Genomic DNA, 18722 nt, shown 5'->3' with positions numbered 1-18722 from the left:
AACAGTGAAAATTTATGCTGTGTCTTGGTAGCAGAGTTCCTTATTATCACGTAATTATGGTGTTAACTTGTATGCTTTCTGTTATGCTCCTGAGCTGGCTTTACGCAAAACTTTTTTCTTTTCTTTTTTTTTTTTTTAAGCTAAAATTCCTGATAGTAACAGTTACCTGCTGCAGTGTTTTGTTTTCCTTCATTCTAGACTGCAACTTTAATTATTTCTTGTCTTTAAGTATTTATGACTTATGCTTATTTATTGTCTTCTGTTCCAAATTTACATCCCAACCTCAGAATGATAAAACTTTTCAGATGTCTTTTTTACTTTAACTATCCTAAGGGCTTTCATCATGGTAGCTGAGTCTCAATAAACATCGACTCTCTTTGTAAAAGGAAGAATACTGGAAATAACTGAGTTGGCTTGCCATACTCCTATGTTTTAATTAGCTCCACAAGTTGGAGGTCTACAGTTTATTGAACCAACACTAAGAGAATAGGCACATCATAAAGTGAAACTGTCTCTCTGGGTTAATTAGAATAAATAAAAAGTCACTAACTTGAGGATATTCCAGTCTTGGGTTTTACAGTTTGAATGCTCACATACACTTGTCACTTGTGATCGGTCAGCCTGCAGGGCTGATGGGATCAATGAAAATATTCTGGAGCTGTGTCAGTGTTCTCACCGACCTCCATAGATCCGCCACCTTAGATTCGCTTTTGACTTGATCTTATCACTTGATTACCTATGTCCTTCTGAAGAGGCCCAGCTCTCCCCGTTTCGATATGGCTGCTGTAATCAGTTTACCAGAGCTGTTTCACCTCGCTGAGCCCTGTCAATTGCTGTTTTCTCAGCTCCCTTACACTTGCCTCAAGGCCTCGCTATATGTGACAAACAGACCTTGAATCTTCTGGGAAATGGCAAAAAACTGCAGTAAATGACTACAGTCTGAGGAGCTCCTGCCCATCCCTATTACAGCAACTCTCGTCAAGGACTCAGAATTCTCCATGAAGCTGGCAGTGTCCCAAGGAACACACCCTGCATGTCATCAGGTCCTGTCCAGGGACTGAGCGAGGGCTCCCAGGACTCTTATTCCAGAAACAGATGAAGAGTGGATTTAATCATAGTTAAACTTCTGGGTTTTTTTTTAACCTATAATGGAAAAGAATCTGAAAAAGAATATATATATATATATATATATATATATATATATATATATATATAACTGAATCACTTTGCTGTACACTTGAAGCTAATACAACATTGTAAATCAACTCTACTCCAATAAAAATTGTTTGTTCTGAACTAAACTTCTGTTTTCAATGAGCATATGAAAGCGTTCATCTCTTTTTCATCTACGTCTCTCAGTTAAACAGCCAATAGTTCTACAAAGTGAAATGAAACTAATCCCTGAGGCTTGAGAAAGAAGAAAAAGTCTTGTGAAAGTTCTTATATAGATAAAAGCTAATAAATGGTTAGCACACAAGTATAGAAACTCTAATAGAAAGTATTAACATATATTAATTGTGTCTACAAACCTTTAAAAAAATGGTGCCAATGGTTAAATATAATGTAAACCATTTTACTAAATCTTTTTACTTTTCCTTTATTCTTTCCAAAAGAAGATAATTTTAACCATGACCATGCCAGAAACCCTATGTCATTAGTTATGACAAGCCTAAAAATACAGAACTGGGACTCTTCCTCAGGTGTGGAAAGATGCCAGAGAAGACTTCCCAGAAATGCTGGCTGGTAACTGCTCTATGGCCCATAGAATCCTGGTGCTATGATATTATCACTTCCTGGCAAGGTGGGAAGATTGAAAAATTTTGTAATCTCAGAGAAAAATATGCCCTTATTCTTGAAGGTATTAAAGAAAAAAACCTAATAGTGGTGGATTAGATGCTTCTTCATGTCTGACCTGATAGATTAACTGATAAGTGCAATAAAATAATTCTGACAAGTAACTACAATTCTAGGGTTTACAAAGTCTCATCGAAGAAGTTAATTCTTAATCTTACTGGTGTATAGCTTTAGCTTTTTAAACCATACAGTAAGGCTGTATTTATATACTAAGAAACATCTTCCGTAACAAGTAAATAAAGGTAGTGAGTAAAACAAACCATAAAACTAACCGTACACAATCAGAAAATCACAAAATGGTGTGGTCAAATCTCTAGTAAAGGCTCTAGTAGACTGCACTGTGCCCCCAGCTCTGCATCCACACCTTCCCTCCATGGTCTCTTCACAGACAGCCTGTATTTCCCTGCCCCTTCGCTTTGGACTTGGCCGTGTGCTTTGCTTTGCCTGATGGTATATCAGCAGGAGTGACAGTGTTCCAGTTCTAAGCCATAGGAGGTCTCACACATCTCACTCAGCATCTCAAGTCTCTGCTGTTGCCATGAGAACACTTTCTCATGAGTGGCTGCTGGCCTTCCAGCCTTTGCTCCAGAGTAAGATATGTGAGTGGACCTGGACCACAGACCTGATGTAAGAAGCAGAGTCATCCCCACCAAGCCCAGTGTAGATGCACAAAACCCTTGAAGATCCACAGACGTGGGAGCAAAGACAGATAACTCTTGTTCTAAAGCCCTGGTTTTGGGGGTGGTTGTTATGCAGCAATGAGTAACTGATACAGGGGTGGATAACTGACCACAAGATGAGGCTGTGGCACTGAGTGGCTCTCTGTCCTGCCATCGCTGTCCGTGACCTGTCACAACACATCCCACATTCAGAGATAATAATATCTTGCACCCTGAAATAAAAGAAAAATAACAGGTTCACTCTGTATAACACTAGTCTATCTAATAAACAATACTTTGAGGCTTTCTTATAAGTTACTGCCTCCTTAGTGGAAACAATTTTATCACTGAATATTGTATTACTAATGTCTGAAGATATATCATAACTATGAGAATGTGGAAATCATAGGAGAAAATTGCTGTTTATCCACCATGATCAGACTCTGAATTGATAATCTTGGTAGTTTTGATTTTTAAAAAATTTAAATACCTGGGTTTTAAAAATTTTTAATGAGACGTCCGTCTGTAGACCAGACTCTCTTGTACCTCTTTGTGAACAAGTTATTTTCTTTTCTAACATACTTTGTCTCTGATTGTCCCTTCATGAAGAAGATCTCCCATGGCCTCCGTTAGCTCCCTTTTCCTTTTACACCCTAATCTCCCTTCTGGGAATTTCCATAGTACTACACACCTCTCTTACAGCATGCATCATTATTGTCCTGTATCTGTTTGTGTTTCGAACACTGGTGTGAAAATGTCCCCATCTCATAATAGGTGCTCAGTGATGTCAAATTGCTTGCATGAGCAAATCTGGGGCACACTCTTTCTTAGGGACCTCTAACAAGATTGTAGGCAGAACAATATCATAAGAAGATGTTTATCTTATGTGCAAAAGTGAGAGAATAATGTGTGGCCAGAAGCTTAGACTCTGAACTCAGATCATCTGGGGCTGGATCCAATCAGGACAATGTCCTTCCTAGGAGACTTTAGTGGACAAATGAACTTCCATGAGGCACATTTTCTTCTTTTGTGAAAAGTTGTTACTAATAATGGTCGTATGCATCAGTTCCAATGGTTAAGTTAAATCAGTATGTAAAGTACCTGGCACCCACTAGGTCATTTAATGGACGTTTGCTAATACTGAGCAGTTCCGATGCCTGCTATTTGAACAAGTATGGTTCTCTCTGGCTCGAGGAGCTGGCATCAAATGTTCATAATTTTCATCTGGGACCCTCATGCTCTTCCTCAGTGATGTTCAGGAGACCGTTATGTTGCCCCTAATAAGGCATCCTGCAATTCTTCTTAACGAAAAGAAACCACACTACTATTTTAAAAAAAATGATGAGAACATCTCACTTTCAAAACAGGAAGTTCTGAAGTTTGGATATTTTGAGTTCTGTTTTTAATCCACAATGTAATCTGAAATATTCAGAAGCAGGAGCAGTAATATTGACATAATTTAACATGCCAGGCGTGCTCACAGGTAATTTGTCTGGAGAATTATTTCTCAGCCTCACGAGCCTGATTCCATTTGCACTGAGTCTCCTGTGGATTCAGGTGGAAAGCAGCAAGAGCAGAGGCCAGGCACCTTATGGTACAACAGCTCACTTCCTTGGGGCACCACATGTCTGTCTAGGATGTCAGGCAGCCCGCCTGTCACCATGGTGTGTGTCACAGATCGAGGTCCACTCCTGTCTTTACTGCATGAAGCATTCCCAGAGGATGTACAGGCAAGCATTTTCATGACAACCTTTTTAATTAGTAGAGCAGAAACACTCAAACTTATTCAAGTATTTGATCAAAGAAGATTAAAATTCATACATTTAAAATAATTGTTTATGAACTACAGAAGATTTTTATAGCATATTAGTATACTAGTATGAATCAAATGATTTCTAGATCTCTTTATTTTCAATGAGATTCACTACCAACATGAACAAAAATCTTAGTGTTGTCATGAAATTGTTAGGAGAAGCAAAAGCCAAAATGCTGCCTTCATGGCTTCTAATTCAGCACAGGACAGTTATAAATGAAAACTAGCCAGCAATATGTGCAGTAGCAGACAGAGCGTTGGTCTCACAGCCTGACCATCAATTGAAGGGCTGTGAGCAGGTCACCAGACGAAGACTGAAGGAGATGACAACTGAGGCATCTCTGCAATGACAAGCTACATAGTTCCAGACAGACACAACTGATTACAATGAGGGGTAATTTAATATGCTACAAAAATTGTAAAGCAGTAAAGCCTAATAACCTCAGAATCTCTGGCAACAGACTTACTCAGATGGATGTAAGCAGAATCATTTCAGTAATAAGGTGCTTGAGGTCACCTCTAAATTTTAATATGAACATTTATGTTCTACTGTCAGCCTGCGGGGATTCTTTTTCATGAGATGGGGGCGGGCCAAGATAAGTAGAAAGTGATAATTTAAAAAATCCATTGGTGGGGAAGGATAAATTGGAATATTGGGATTGACATATACACACTATTATATATAAAATAGATAACTCATAAGAACCTACTGCATAACACAGGGAACTCTACTCAATGCTCTGTAATGACCTATATGGGAAAAGAATCTAAAAAAAGAGTAGATGTATGTATGTGTAAAATTGATTCACTTTGCTGTATATCTGAAACTAACACAACATTGTAAATCAACTATTCTCCAATATATATATTTTTTTAATCCATAAGGTAATCTAACCATTGTTCATAGAGTCGGTTGGTACTTGAGTATTTTCTTTCAGTTTAGGGCTTTCATTTTTTTGAGTGAATTTTTTTCTAGTTCATTCTTCATGTAACAAGATCATGATGTAACTCTTTAGAGTAATTTTATATATCAAAGTATATTACTCTGAAGTAATATATAGCATTATACATTGGCAGGATCAAAAGCTCTCTTTGTCATTTCACAAAGTATCACTGAGCACAGGGACATGGTCATGTATTTGAGTGTCCCCAAGACCTAATAATAAAAGCTAAGAATTGGTGTCAATATAGAAGCCTTTGGAATATTCTCCATGTCCTCCAAAGCTACTGTGATCTTCAGTTACATTTGTTCCTCCATTCATTCATCCATTCAGCAGAAATGCATGAGCTCCTGGTATGTGCCAGGCACTGGCTTATGGTTGTGTTGTGGTGAACATGGCAGACAGTATGCTTCACTCTACCTGGGCAGACAGGCCCCGGAATGGGAACTTACAACACAGTTTGGCTGACCTGATCTTGGAGTACTCTACTGAGATTGGAAATTGTTTTATAAAATGTGAGAGAGAGAACCAGGAAAGGAGGACCATTCTGAAACAAGTCTGAAACAAAGCCAGACCCCACAAGGTACGCCCTTGAATTCTTTGCTCCATTTCTAACTTGTGACAAAGACTCTCTCCCCTGAGCCTGCTTCTTGGCTGGTCTTCCACATTAGCCCCAGCCTTGCTGTCCCTACCAGCCCAGTTTTAGGAAGAATCCCGCTGAGTTGGTTTAGAGAGAACCCTCACCCTTGGTATCTGGCCACCCTTTCTGCTTTCAGCAAGAATCCCGCCACCCTTGGTGTCTCCTCTCAACTGCTCTCTTTCACTGAAACCCTCACTCTGCTCATTGGCTTATAAATCCACAACTGTTATCTCTGTATTCAAAGTTGAGTCCAATCTCTCTCCCTGTCAACTGAAAAACAAGCAAAAAAGAAAACGAACAAAGAAGAAAAAAAGCACAGCGTGAGAGTTTTGAGGTAAGCATTATTTGGGGCAAAATGACGGTTGTAGCCCAGGAGACAGCCTCTCAGTAGCTCTGAGGAACTGCTCCTAAGAGGTGGGGTGGAGGTCTGTATACATGTGGTTTTGGTGAAGGGGGGAACGTGCAACCCAACACACATTTGGCAGAAGGTTGCTGCTAGTCACAAGGAGCAGATGTGTCCATTAATGATCTTAGTGTCTGTCTAGATATGAGAAGATGCAAGAAATCGGGTTCATAAAATCTCCTCCTGAAAATACCTAACTATCTGTAGGCCTGTTCTGCCAGTTTTCCCAGCGCACAGACTGCCTCATTCCTGATCTGTGTTCTGAGCTCCTTTCAGGGTGTGTTGAAGGTCAGTGACTGCAGTGGCCAGTGACTTCATTCTTGTAGAACCAGACGGTGAGCAACCATTTTTAGTTGGCATTCCCTAATGCAATAGCCTTGAATTAAGTCTCCCTTCCCATTTTCAACATGTGTCAGAATAACTGTTTCTCTAACACTTGTCAACAAATTCAGGCCCTTTTTCATCTTTCCCAAATCTTAAATTAGCATAAAACTTCTGAAGAGCTTGGCTAATTTAAACTGATGGCTTGAGGACCCATCACAAATTACCAAATTGTGTGATTTGGACTGTCAGCTAACATAGAGGAATGAGATTTGCTTGAATCTATATTTGTCAGTGATGGGAAACAGCTGAGCGTTGACGCCCAGCCCTCACTAAGCTCTCCACTTCCAGTGCGTTGTTTGTTACAAGAGTTTTTAGGTTCCTATACATATATTAGCTCGTGTTTCTCCCCTTGAGGATTTAAAATCTGAGCATGAGATGGAAGCCAGAGCACAAAGCTGTCTCTCTGAGACCTTATCCTAATTCTCTTGGGCTACTTTCAGACTATGTGGCTTTGTCACGTGGTACTGAGGTACGCTCCATTCTACGTAAACCCCACAGGGAACCACAGGTGTAGCAGGATATTGACAGAGCAAGAGAGCATCTCCTGTGAGGACCTGAGAAAACTCTGCTGAGTCAGTCCCTACAACCGGTTGAAGAATGGAGCCCACCTCCCCAGGGCTCACAATGCTCACACATGACGGGTGGATTCCAACCTAAGTGTCCCAGAGAGCCTGGCTGTGAGTACCACAGGACCTGGTAGTTGAAGGGCTGTTTTATCTCCCAGGGCATCACAGCTCGTTTGGACCAGAACCTGGCTTGAAGGTCACAGGGAAGTACAGACAGGCCCTGCCCACAACCGCTGTCTAGGATTGACTCTGATGACTTCATCTGGAATAAGTCCTTGATGCTCCCTTCCCTACAATTTTCTCTTCTCCAGAACTTCCTTGGCTTCCTTTGGCATCTCACGTTTAGATGCACATCTGGTGCTTCAGCTCCAGAGCAGCAACTGTGCCAAGGATTTGGAGAGGTGAGGCTAGCAAAGGAGCAGAGAGACATTTCCTCCCTCTTCTTTGTTTCTGCTTTCTGCACACAGGAGTCACTGGCTAATTGCATCTTTATTACCATTTCTCCCACATCAGGATCCCACAGTGTCATTTTTATTAGCTTAATTTAAGTCTTAATCATTCTGAACTAGAAAAAAAGATACTTTCTTTTATTAAGAAGATAATTTTTTCAATTAAAATCTGAAACTAGCCTTATAACAATCAGATTAAATGAAATGTATCTCGTTGTGTTGCAGGAAGAAACCAGCATTTTCTGTCTTTCAGGCACCCTTATTAATAGACCTGTTTAAATGTACATTTTGCAGAGAAAATGGCACAAGATACTCAATGGAGACATTTAACTTTACCACATCTTTTATTTTAAAAGTCCAGACCATAATATTTGAAATGCTTTTTTAATTTTATAAAGCTAATATTGAGTCATGTTTTCATTTTAGGGCTTAGCCTCTTTTATTATATTGATTGTATGAGAATTTAATATAAGCTAAGTACTTGTGGCAATTGTTATTTTTTGATGACTTGAGGTAACACATAGGATTGAGTTTTGAAATTGAACTGCCAGGAGTTATCCGTGTTACCCAGTTACTAACAATTTCCAGGTTATAAGGGAATGCAAGACAAAGGCCGAGCAGGCAGAGGTCTGGGACCCAGCTTGGGTCGCACTGTTCCAAGATTGATGCATATAAAGTCCAGACTAGAAAAGGGTGCATTTGGTTATGAAGCATATTCATTTTATACTCAGATAGTTATATAACTTCCATGTCATTTCCCAAGGAGCCATGCCCCAGACATGTCCAGCTTCTAGGTTTGTTTTCTATCGGCTATCCTAGTCACCAGCTACATTCTGCTGAAAGCTATCCATAGATACAGACTCTCTAAGGACTCAAGTATCATTGATTTGTTTGTCAGTGTTCTATCAATTACTTATTTACCAGAGGGTTTGACTTTTTCACCCTCTATCTATCAATCTATCTATCTATCAACTACCTATCATCTATCCACCAATCTATCTATTGATCTATTTATCTCTCCTGTATGTAATTATATCTCTATCTGCTTTTCTATCAATAGATTTAGAAAAAACAAGGGATAGAGGAGAAGCCTTCAGAAGCCCATGTACTTGCTCAGGACTAATTAAAAGATCTTTCATTTGTATAAGTGTAAACTTTTTTTTTTTTCTTTTAGTAAATAAAGCTTCTTGAGAGTAGCTACTTGGCCAAGAAGCCAGTGTTCCACTAGCGACACTTCCCACACTGAAGTCTCATTCTGGATTTGGGGGCATCTCCAAATCCTGCTCAGGGACCGTGTTCCAAATTAACATCCTCAACCTTAACATCTCTCCACAAACCTGGTCCCTCTCAGCTTAGAAGTTGTGTTTTTCCTTCCATTAAAAACTGTCTCCCATGGATCCTGCCTTGCCCTCTGCCTTTTGGGCTTTTCCATATCTTCCTGTCAAGGCTAAACCCCCTGGAGGAATTTTTGAGTATCTATTCTCTTTGTCCTTTTTACTTTAACCAACAAATTCCAGTCTGGCTTCTGACCACAGCCTCCATCACACCATTGAAGAGACTATTGAAAGGACTTCCTATCATGATGGAAACATCCAATAGAGTCTAGGGGGATTTTTCTTCTTTTTTCATCAGAGATGAGTAACCCTAGTGGCTACTCTCTCCATCCCGAGGATCTTCCTCCCTGTGTTCTGGAATGTTTCTGCTGTGCCCCTTCAGGCCCTCCCCAGGACGCACTACTGCCCTGCTAGATTCCATGGGTTGGGGTTTCCCAGGCCCCACAGACACTGACTCAGGGGTGACCTCATCCCCTGCTGAGGATTGAACCACCATGGCTCCCAAATCTGTGCCTGTGGCCCTGACCTCTCCTGTGAGCTCCAGCCTTGACTTGCATGCAGCTCTGGGAAAGTCATCTGAAGACCCACCTACCCTTCAAGTACAGCTCACAGTGACACTGTCACACACCTGACCTCCATCAATGCACCCCCTCTCTGGCCAGTTTCACAGAGTCACCCTCATTCCACACAGAATCTGTTTCCTTTGACCACTTCATCTTGGCCAGAATTTGAAGACATCATTGATCTCTTCTCCACCTCATACTTTCCCAGATACACCCGCTCCTTGATTCAATTTCCTAAATAAGAATCAAGTCTATGTTTGCCTCTTTATCCACCTTTTAATGCATTATTTCAAGCCCTCAGCATATCTTTTGGACATTGGAAAACATTTGAAATATTTTTTCCACTGGCCTCTTTCATTCAGATCTGATTCCTCTCCAATTCCTCTTTCATTCCATTGCCAAAGTGAACTTTCTGAAATGGACTTTCTGAAATGCAAACAGATATTCCCAAATGGGTGTTGATAAATCATGGGAGAACCAGTAATTATAGAGCATAACATTGAACAAGAAGTTACCAGAGTTATTGGCAAATATGCAAATATTCACTGCTGACCTAGCAGAACACACAGACACACATGGCGTTCTTGAGGAAATACCTTTTCAAAAAGTAGTAAAGACACAGAAGCAAGACTGTTTAGTAAAGGCCTCTATGTGTTCATGGAAAGAATATATTTAATGGGCAAGGGCTGCCTTGCAAATCCTTGAGGTTAGGAATTTGATACAGCTTTTCTTAAACCTTAAATAATATATTTCTGTGAACTTGGATTTGAGGGGAGCCCTGTGCTTCCTTAAAAGAATTTATCATGGGAGAGTAAGGTGATTTTTGCTTTCTTATAATATTTCTGAGGATTTCAAAATCTTTAAAAATAAACATATTTATCTTATAATTAGGGAAAATAATAACAAAATGAATCAACACAAAATTTTAATAATAAACTATTTCCATCTTTCTTCTTGGTTCTCATAAGCAGCCACAGCTGGGAGAAGCCACTTGCTGGTTTCCAGAGAAGTTTGCTCTTAAGCAGGATTGAAGAGGAAGAAGTGCACCCCTATTGGCACCAGAATCTCTCCCCCTCCCCCTTCCCCTCCCCCTCCTCCTCCTCTTCTGGTCTGTTAAATCCACAAGGCCTCCCACATAAAGTGTGAGCTGCAGGACTGATGCTGTTTGCACAGCATTTGTTATGCCTGTGAGAAGATGAAACAGCGTTTAAGAGGAGGAATGTGCCTCTTTCTGTCTCAGCTGTAATAAACTTGGCCTTTATCTGCAGCTCAGCGTTAGTGATGAGAGCTGCCTTGGGTGTAAGGATGTGTGTGTGTGTGTGTGTGTGTGTGTGTGTGTGTGTGAAGGAGATGTATGGAACTCTATGTAATACAAAGAGGAACAAAGACAGGGAAATTTGATCTTCTGGGTGATCTTAAAGGGCTCCTTTATCAATGGAAAATGATTTTGATTTTGTGAAAATCTCAGGCTGCACCTGTGGAGCCCATTCCCTCCCTTTTTACAGGCAGGTGACCTTCCACAGCTTAGCGCAGCCCTGAACTATGCCTTGTGGACAGAATAGAATTTAGAGACACAATATTGGAAGAGCAGTGGGGAAATAGTCTGTTTACTTACCTGGGAAATAATGGAATTCCTTGGGTGGGCTGGAAGCACACTTGTATTAAGTGGCTAAGAAGCTGACCCAGGAGGATTGGACTGCGCTCTTAAGGTGAGTTCTAGAGACGTGCAGTCATTGCCATGGGAAGGGGGCCTTTGTGCTGCACATTTTTCTTTGTGTCTTGTTTTATTTTACTCTGTGTGTGTGTCACTAGCCACATGTCTCCCCAGCTGCCATGTGAGTTGCAGACCTCACTATTCCAGGTGTGGATATGCAGACCAACCAGGGGTGCCAAGGGTCCTGGCCAGGAGGGTAAAAGACACCCCTGGAAGCACTGGGAAAGGTGAGCACAGTGGGGGAAGGCAGCTCCTCTGATGAGTCACCTGCGGGTTTACAATTTCGGCTTCAGCATAGGTGTCACAGGCTCAGCCGACAAACTCAAATGTTCTTTCCCTCTCTGCCCAGAAAATCATGGGGCGAACTCTCAACTACTGTGCTCTCTCCTGTGAATTCTCTTCATGGACCCCCTGAGCTTCAGGGCAGGGTGCAGCTGGACTTCCACCTGCGTGGACACGATCACACTAGCCTTGCCCCTCCATCCAGGCTCCGAGGGCTGTGTGGCAAGCACCCCTTCTTAGATTGCCTTAATGAATGTGAGACAATGGAACACACATGAATTATCTTTCCTCCTTTTCCCAAATCAAGATATCTTAATTTTCCTCGCCCACTTAGAATGCAAGTTATTTGAGGTTTTTCTCATTTTTCTATTTCTTAGGAAATACCAGGTTTATATTTAGTCATTTACTATGGATTTTTCTTGGATTCTGATATTTAAGTCAGAGTTATTTTGCATGGGTACAAGCGGTTAGAAGGTAACCACAGTTTCAGGTTTGTGTTAAGCGTAGGTGGAGGGTGCTAATGTTGGCTGAAGGGTGTATCTGTGCTCTGTGTATATGTGTGTGTGTGTGTGTATCTGTGTCATGTTCTGGAACACAGTGTGCATGACCATCGGTGAGAGTTCATTGCTCTTGTCAATCTCACTGGTGATACCAGAATCTGGCTAGAAGAGACATACCATCTTCATCTTTGCCTTGCTTCCAACCTCAGTGGCTCCCAACACATCCTCAGGTAAATTAAGTCATCCATGAGGTCCTGGAAATGTCTCTTTTACCTACCACTTTCTTGCCCCTCAATCAGCATCGCTGCTTCTGCAGGACAAAAGGTGCCTTCCTGGTCCATGGGCCAAATCCTCTCTAGGTCCTTCCTCTACGTGCTCCGCACTTCTCACTCCCCATCCATGCAAGCTGCTCAATTGGCCATGCCCGCCTTTCAAGATACTGCTCCCCTGCAAGATGCCAACTTGGTCCTAAAACAAATTTTATTTCAATCCAGCAGGGGGTCTCTGAAGGAGCCCTGTCTCTTACTCAGAAATTTCTAACTTCCACTAACTCAACAGATCTTCATAGAGATCTGAGCTGGTCATTCTTTTTTTGTTTTTGTTTGTGTCTCAGAATTTCAGATCTGTAAGGAATTTGCAATCACCTGGTCTAATTCCCTCATCTTGCAGATGAAGCTAATCCCTTCCAGTATCTGTCTTAAGTCCCAGACCAGGTAGAGGATAATGACTTCACTTATCCTCCCTTCTACTAACTCCTGCTCACGGGTGGTTTGTCTATTGCTTTAGAGCAAAAATAGGGTCCCTAAAAAGTGCCTGGGGAGGTCTTGGATGGCCTGATGATAGAAAATGACAACATGGCAGGCTCAGTCATAGGGTCTCCAAACCCATCAGGCACTTTCCCCTGTGACAGCTGTGATTAGTGACACTGAGTTGACCATGAGGGAAGACTAGTTCCAAAACTTTTCAAATACCCCAAGTAAAAACCCCACCCCATACCCATTAAACAGTCCTTCTACCCCAGGCCCTGGCTCACACGCACAAATTAGCTTTCTCTATCCATAGATTTGCCTAATCTGGTTATTTCATATAAATGGATCATATAACATGTGGCTTTGTGTCTGTCTTCTTTCACTTAGCGTAGCAGTTCCACCCCATTTAGGGGTGACACTGCCACAACATTATGAATGTACTGGATCCAGGCCCCTGGATTTTACAGTTGCAAATGATAAAGTTTATGTTATGCGTATTTTACCTCAAAACTCTACTTAAGAAAATAGAGTTTTGTTTCTTTTAAATGTACAGAACAAGCTGATTGAGAATTGACAAAATTTTTTCAAGTATAGATTTTGCTGCCTATTCATAAATAAATAGATGAAAAAGCTGTAAATTGAAAACCAGTTGCTTTTGCTCAGTATGGGATATGGTTAACCATAGAAATCCTATCCTTGTCATTCAGTTTAAACCCACTCTTATTCTTGGAACCGTATAGAACAGAAGGTAGGTTTCAGCTCAGCTCTGGTCAAACTGCAGTGAGTACTTAATTAGTATGATAAACAAGTGAAGGTTTATTGAATAGTTAATTTACACTCAACATTACATCATATTTTCTTGTTCTTGATGTTTGGAAGATCAGGCAAGGATAGAAATGATCCTGGTTGAATCATCAAGAAATAGGTCAATTCTAAAAGCACTGCCCTGCTTTTATTATTCCTTTTGCAAAGAAGAGGAAATTATGTTTTGTCTCGCTCTTTGTTAAGTGTATATAAGCCTGAAAACAGATGTCATTCCAGTGGTATCTTCAAGCCGTTAGTGGTGATATAAAAACCGGTGCTTTCCACGGGGGAGAAGAGTTTGGACCACTTTACAGCTGTGTACACAGCATATAAACATTTCAGTAATGAAAATTCAGGGCCAACAGCTATACATTTTAGTAAAATTCACTTTCAAACTGTGCTTCTAATCTAGGAGCTATATATATGCAAACACACAATTATAGCACAAGTTTCTGGCGACAGCAAACAGAGCTTGACCTGGTTAACCCTTTTTTGGTCAATAAATATGTCAGAGCATCAAAATTATTTTGGTGATATTTGATTTTGCAGTGCCTAGAACCCAAAGTGATTATTTTCAAAAAAATACAATTAAAGTTCTTTTAAAGTGGATATAACACTTGCTGAAAGGTCACATTTTTCGAGCACTTATCCAAACTTCAAAAGATCCATTGCTCATGAGAGCATTTTATGTGGTGCAATTTCCAGTCTTTATATCACAGCCCAGGAAATCATACCACAGATAGCAGACTTTACTGCTCACAGCTCACCCCCAAATTCTGCCATTTTCCTAATGGGCATTGCAGTTGCTTTTTAGAACATCCTCCTTGGAGGAAAATGAGTATGAAGAAAGTTTGAGAGGGATTTACTTAGTACAAGAGAGCATAGATTTCAATGACACAGCTCTTGGTGTGCGGCTTTGTCTGGTCCTCCTTTCCCGCAGGAGCAGTTTCTCCCCATGGTGTGCACCCCTGACTTGCTCCTCTCTCTTCAGGATTCCACTCAGAAATACTTCCTTTCCCCAAGTTAGAGTTTACCTCTTCCTTACCACTTCTGCTCAGCTTTTGCTTGATCTCACATGCTGCATGAGGCTCCAACCCCGCAAGCAGGTGTGTCTGGCACACTCACATTTGCATCCCCAGCTCCAAGGCTTGACAGACAACTCATCAATCAAATGTGTGAATGTGTAAGTGAATGAAGGTGAAAATGTTCTTTCATTACATGACACATTAAGATCTGATATGGCTAAAGAGATATGTTTTTATGTTTTGTGACTGCTTTACATTGTCACATTTGCTATCCCTTTTGGGAGTACAGACCTCCCTCCAGGATAAATGATGGTCCTGGCAGAGAGTCACGGAATGTCCATTGGCTCCCTCCCCAGTATCTTTATATATAAATACATACACATTTATACATATGTAAAATATGATACATGTATCAGAATATATACAAAATGGTACTGTGGTCAAATTTGTGCATGTGTGTATTGGATGGCACCAGAATTCATTTACATAAGTGAGTGTTTCTCAGTTGAACTGACTATAGCATCAGAGAAATGTATGATGGAAGCTTAAGCACAACATTTCACATAACAACTATATGGGTGCAGTTATTAAAGACAGGTATTAATGACTAAAGGTTAATAACAAGAGACAGTCCAGGGTCAAGAATAAGCCAGTTAAGCTTTCCCTGCCTTGATTTCCTCAAATGAAAAATAGAGATGATAAAATTACCTTCCCCATGCTACTGTATAAGAATTAAATAGCTCATACAGGTGACCCCTTAGAACAGTGTTTCCACAGAGTAAGCGATCAGTGAGTGTCTGCATTTTGATTGAATCTTTGTCAATCATCCCAAGCCAAAGACAAACCTCAGAGTTCTGTGCAACTAGTGAATTTATTTTCATGCATATAAGGTACAATCTGATGGGAAAGAATAGAGACATTAACAAATCCATAATCATCATAGGAGGTGTATTTTAAAATCACATTTCCCAGAAATTAACAGATGCAGTAAATATACAAGCATAGACATTCTCTTCATATACTCAAGGAAAATCAACATTTAAAAGAAGGAAGTCATATCTGTCATGTCTGATTGCAGCACATGAATAATAAAATAGTAGCAAATGGTAGATCAAAAAAGTATATTCGTTAAGAACTTAATACCCTTTTAGTAACCCTATGTGAAAGCCACAATCTAATGTTAAATATTAAAATAGCAGTGAGTGATGAGGCTACTTTACCCTCCTGTAGTTATTTTCCTTTTTTCTTTATTGGAGTATAATTGCTTTACAATCTTGTGTTGGTTTCTGCTGTACAATGAAGTGAATCAGCTCTGTGTACACATTTATCCCCTCTCTCTTACACCTGCCTTCTACCCACCCACATCCCACCCACCTAGGTCATCATAGAGCACCGAGCTGAGCTCCCTGTGCTATACAGCAGGTTCCCACTAGCTATCAACTTTACACGTGGTAGCCTATATATGTCATTCCTAATCTCCCAATTTGCCCCACCCTCTCCTTCCCTCACTGTGGTCACATGTCGGTTCTCTATGTCTGTGTCTGTATTCCTGCCCTGCAAATATGTTCATCTGTACCATTTTTCTAGATTCCACATATATGCATTAATATATGACTTTTTTTCTCTTTCTGATTTACTTCATTCTGTATGACAGACTCTAGGTCTATCCACATCTCTAAAAATGACCCAATTTTGTTCCTTTTAATGACTGAGTAATATTCCATTGTATATATGTGCCACATCTTCTTTATCCATTCATCTGTAGATGGACACTTAGGTTGCTTCCATGTCCTGGCTATTGTAAATAGTGCTTCAGTGAAAATTGTGGTACATGACTCCTTTTGAATTATGGTTTGTTCAGGGTATATGCCCAGTAGTGGGATTGCTGAGTTGTATGGTAGTTCTATTTTTAGTTTTTTAAGGAACATCCATACTGTTCTCCACAGCGACTGTATCAATGTACATTCCCACCAACAGTGCAAGAGGGTTCCCTTTTCTCCACACCTTTTCCAGCATTTATTGTTTATAGATTTTTTGATGATGGCCATTCTGACGGGTGTGAGATGATATCTCATTGTAGTTTTGATTTGCATTTCTCTAATGATTAGTGATGTTGAGCATCTTTTCATGTGCCTCTTGGCCATCTGCATGTCCTCCTTGGAGAGGTGTCTATTTAGGTCTTCTGCCCATTTTTTGATTAGGTTTTTTTGATATTGAGCTCCATTAGCTGTTTGTATGTTTTAGAAATTAATCCCTTTTCTGTTTCTTCATTTGTAAATACTTTCTCCCATTCTGAGTGTTGACTTTAAGTCTTGTTTATGGTTTCCTTTGCTGTACAAAAGCTTTTAAGTTTAATTAGGTCTCATTTGTTTATTTTTGTTTTTATTTTCATTACTCTAGGAGGTGGGTCAAAAAAGGTCTTGCTGTGGTTTATGTCAAAGAGTGTTTTTCCTATGTTTTCCTCTAAGAGTTTTATAGTGTCTGGCCTTACATTTAGGTCTTTAATCCATTTTGAGTTTATTTTTGTGTATGGTGTTAGGGAGTGTTCTAATTTCATTCTTTTACATGTAGCTGTCCAGTTTTCCCAGCACCACTTATTAAGGGGCTGTCTTTTCTTCACTGTATATTCTTGCCTCCTTTACCAAAGATAAGGTGACCATATGTGCATGGGTTTATCTCTGGGCTTTCTATCCTGTTCCATTGATCTATATTTCTGTTTTTGTGTCAGTACCATACTGTTTTGATTACTGTAGCTTTGTAGTATAGTGTGAAGTCAGTGAGCCTGACTCCAGGATCTCCATTTTTCTTTCTCAAGACTGCTTTGTTTATTCGGGGTCTTTTGTGCTTCCATACAAATTGTGATTTTTTGTTTTCTAATTCTGTTAAGAATGCCATTGGTAATTTGATAGGGATTGCATTGAATCTGTAGATTACTTTGGGTACTATAGTCAATTTCACAATATTGATTCTTCCAATCCAAGAACATGGTATGTCTCTCCATCTGTTTGTGTCATCTTTGATTTCTTTCATCAGTGTTTTTTAGTTTTCTGAGTACAGGTCTTTTGCCTCCTTAGGGAGGTTTATCCTAGGTATTTTATTCTTTTTGTTGCGATTGTAAATGGGTTTGTTTCTTTAATATCTGTTTCTGATCTTTCATTGTTAGTGTATAGGAATGCAAAAGATTTCTGTGTATTAATTTTGTATCCTGCAACTTCACCAAATTCATTGATTAGCTCTAGTAATTTTCTGGCTACATCTTTAGGATTTTCTATGTATAGTATCATATCATCTGCAAACAGTGACAGTTTTACTTCTTCTTTCCCAATTTGCATTCCTTTTATTTTTTTTCTTCTCTGAAATCTGTGGCTAGGACTTCCAAAATTATGTTTAATAAGAGTGCTGAGAGTGGCCACCCTTGTCTTGTTCCTGATTTTAGAGGAAATGCTTTCAGATTTTCACCATTGAGAATGATGTTTTCTGTGGGTTTGTTGTACATGACCTTTATTATGTTGAGGTAGGTTCCCTCTATGTCCACTTTCTGGAGATTTTTTATCATATGGGTGTTTAATTTTGTCAAAAGGTTTTCTGCATCTATTGAGATGATCATATGGTTTTTATTCTTTAATTTGTTAATATGGTGTATCACATTGATTGATTTACATATATTGAAGAATCCTTGCATCCCTGGGATAAATCCCACGTGATTATGGTGTATGATCCTTTTAATGTACTGTTGGATTCTGTTTGCTAGTATTTTGTCGAGGATTTCTGCATCTATATTCATCAATGATATTGGTCTGTAATTTTCTTTTTCTGTGATATCTTTGTCTGATTTTGGTATCAGGGTGATGATGGCCTCATAGAATGAATTTGGGAGTGTTCCTCCCTCTGCTATATTTTGGAAGATTTTGAGAAGGATCGGTGTTAGCTCTTCTCTAAATGTTTGATAAAATTCACCTGTGAAGCCATCTGGTCCTGGCCTTTTGTTTGTTTGAAGATTTTTAATTACAGTTTCAATTTCATTACTTGTGATTTGTCTGTT

This window comes from Phocoena sinus, chromosome 3 (assembly GCF_008692025.1).
Source record: "Phocoena sinus isolate mPhoSin1 chromosome 3, mPhoSin1.pri, whole genome shotgun sequence".
NCBI classification, from domain to species: domain Eukaryota; kingdom Metazoa; phylum Chordata; class Mammalia; order Artiodactyla; family Phocoenidae; genus Phocoena; species Phocoena sinus.
The sequence above is the reverse complement of the archived record's forward strand: the minus strand, read 5'-3'. Positions refer to the sequence as shown.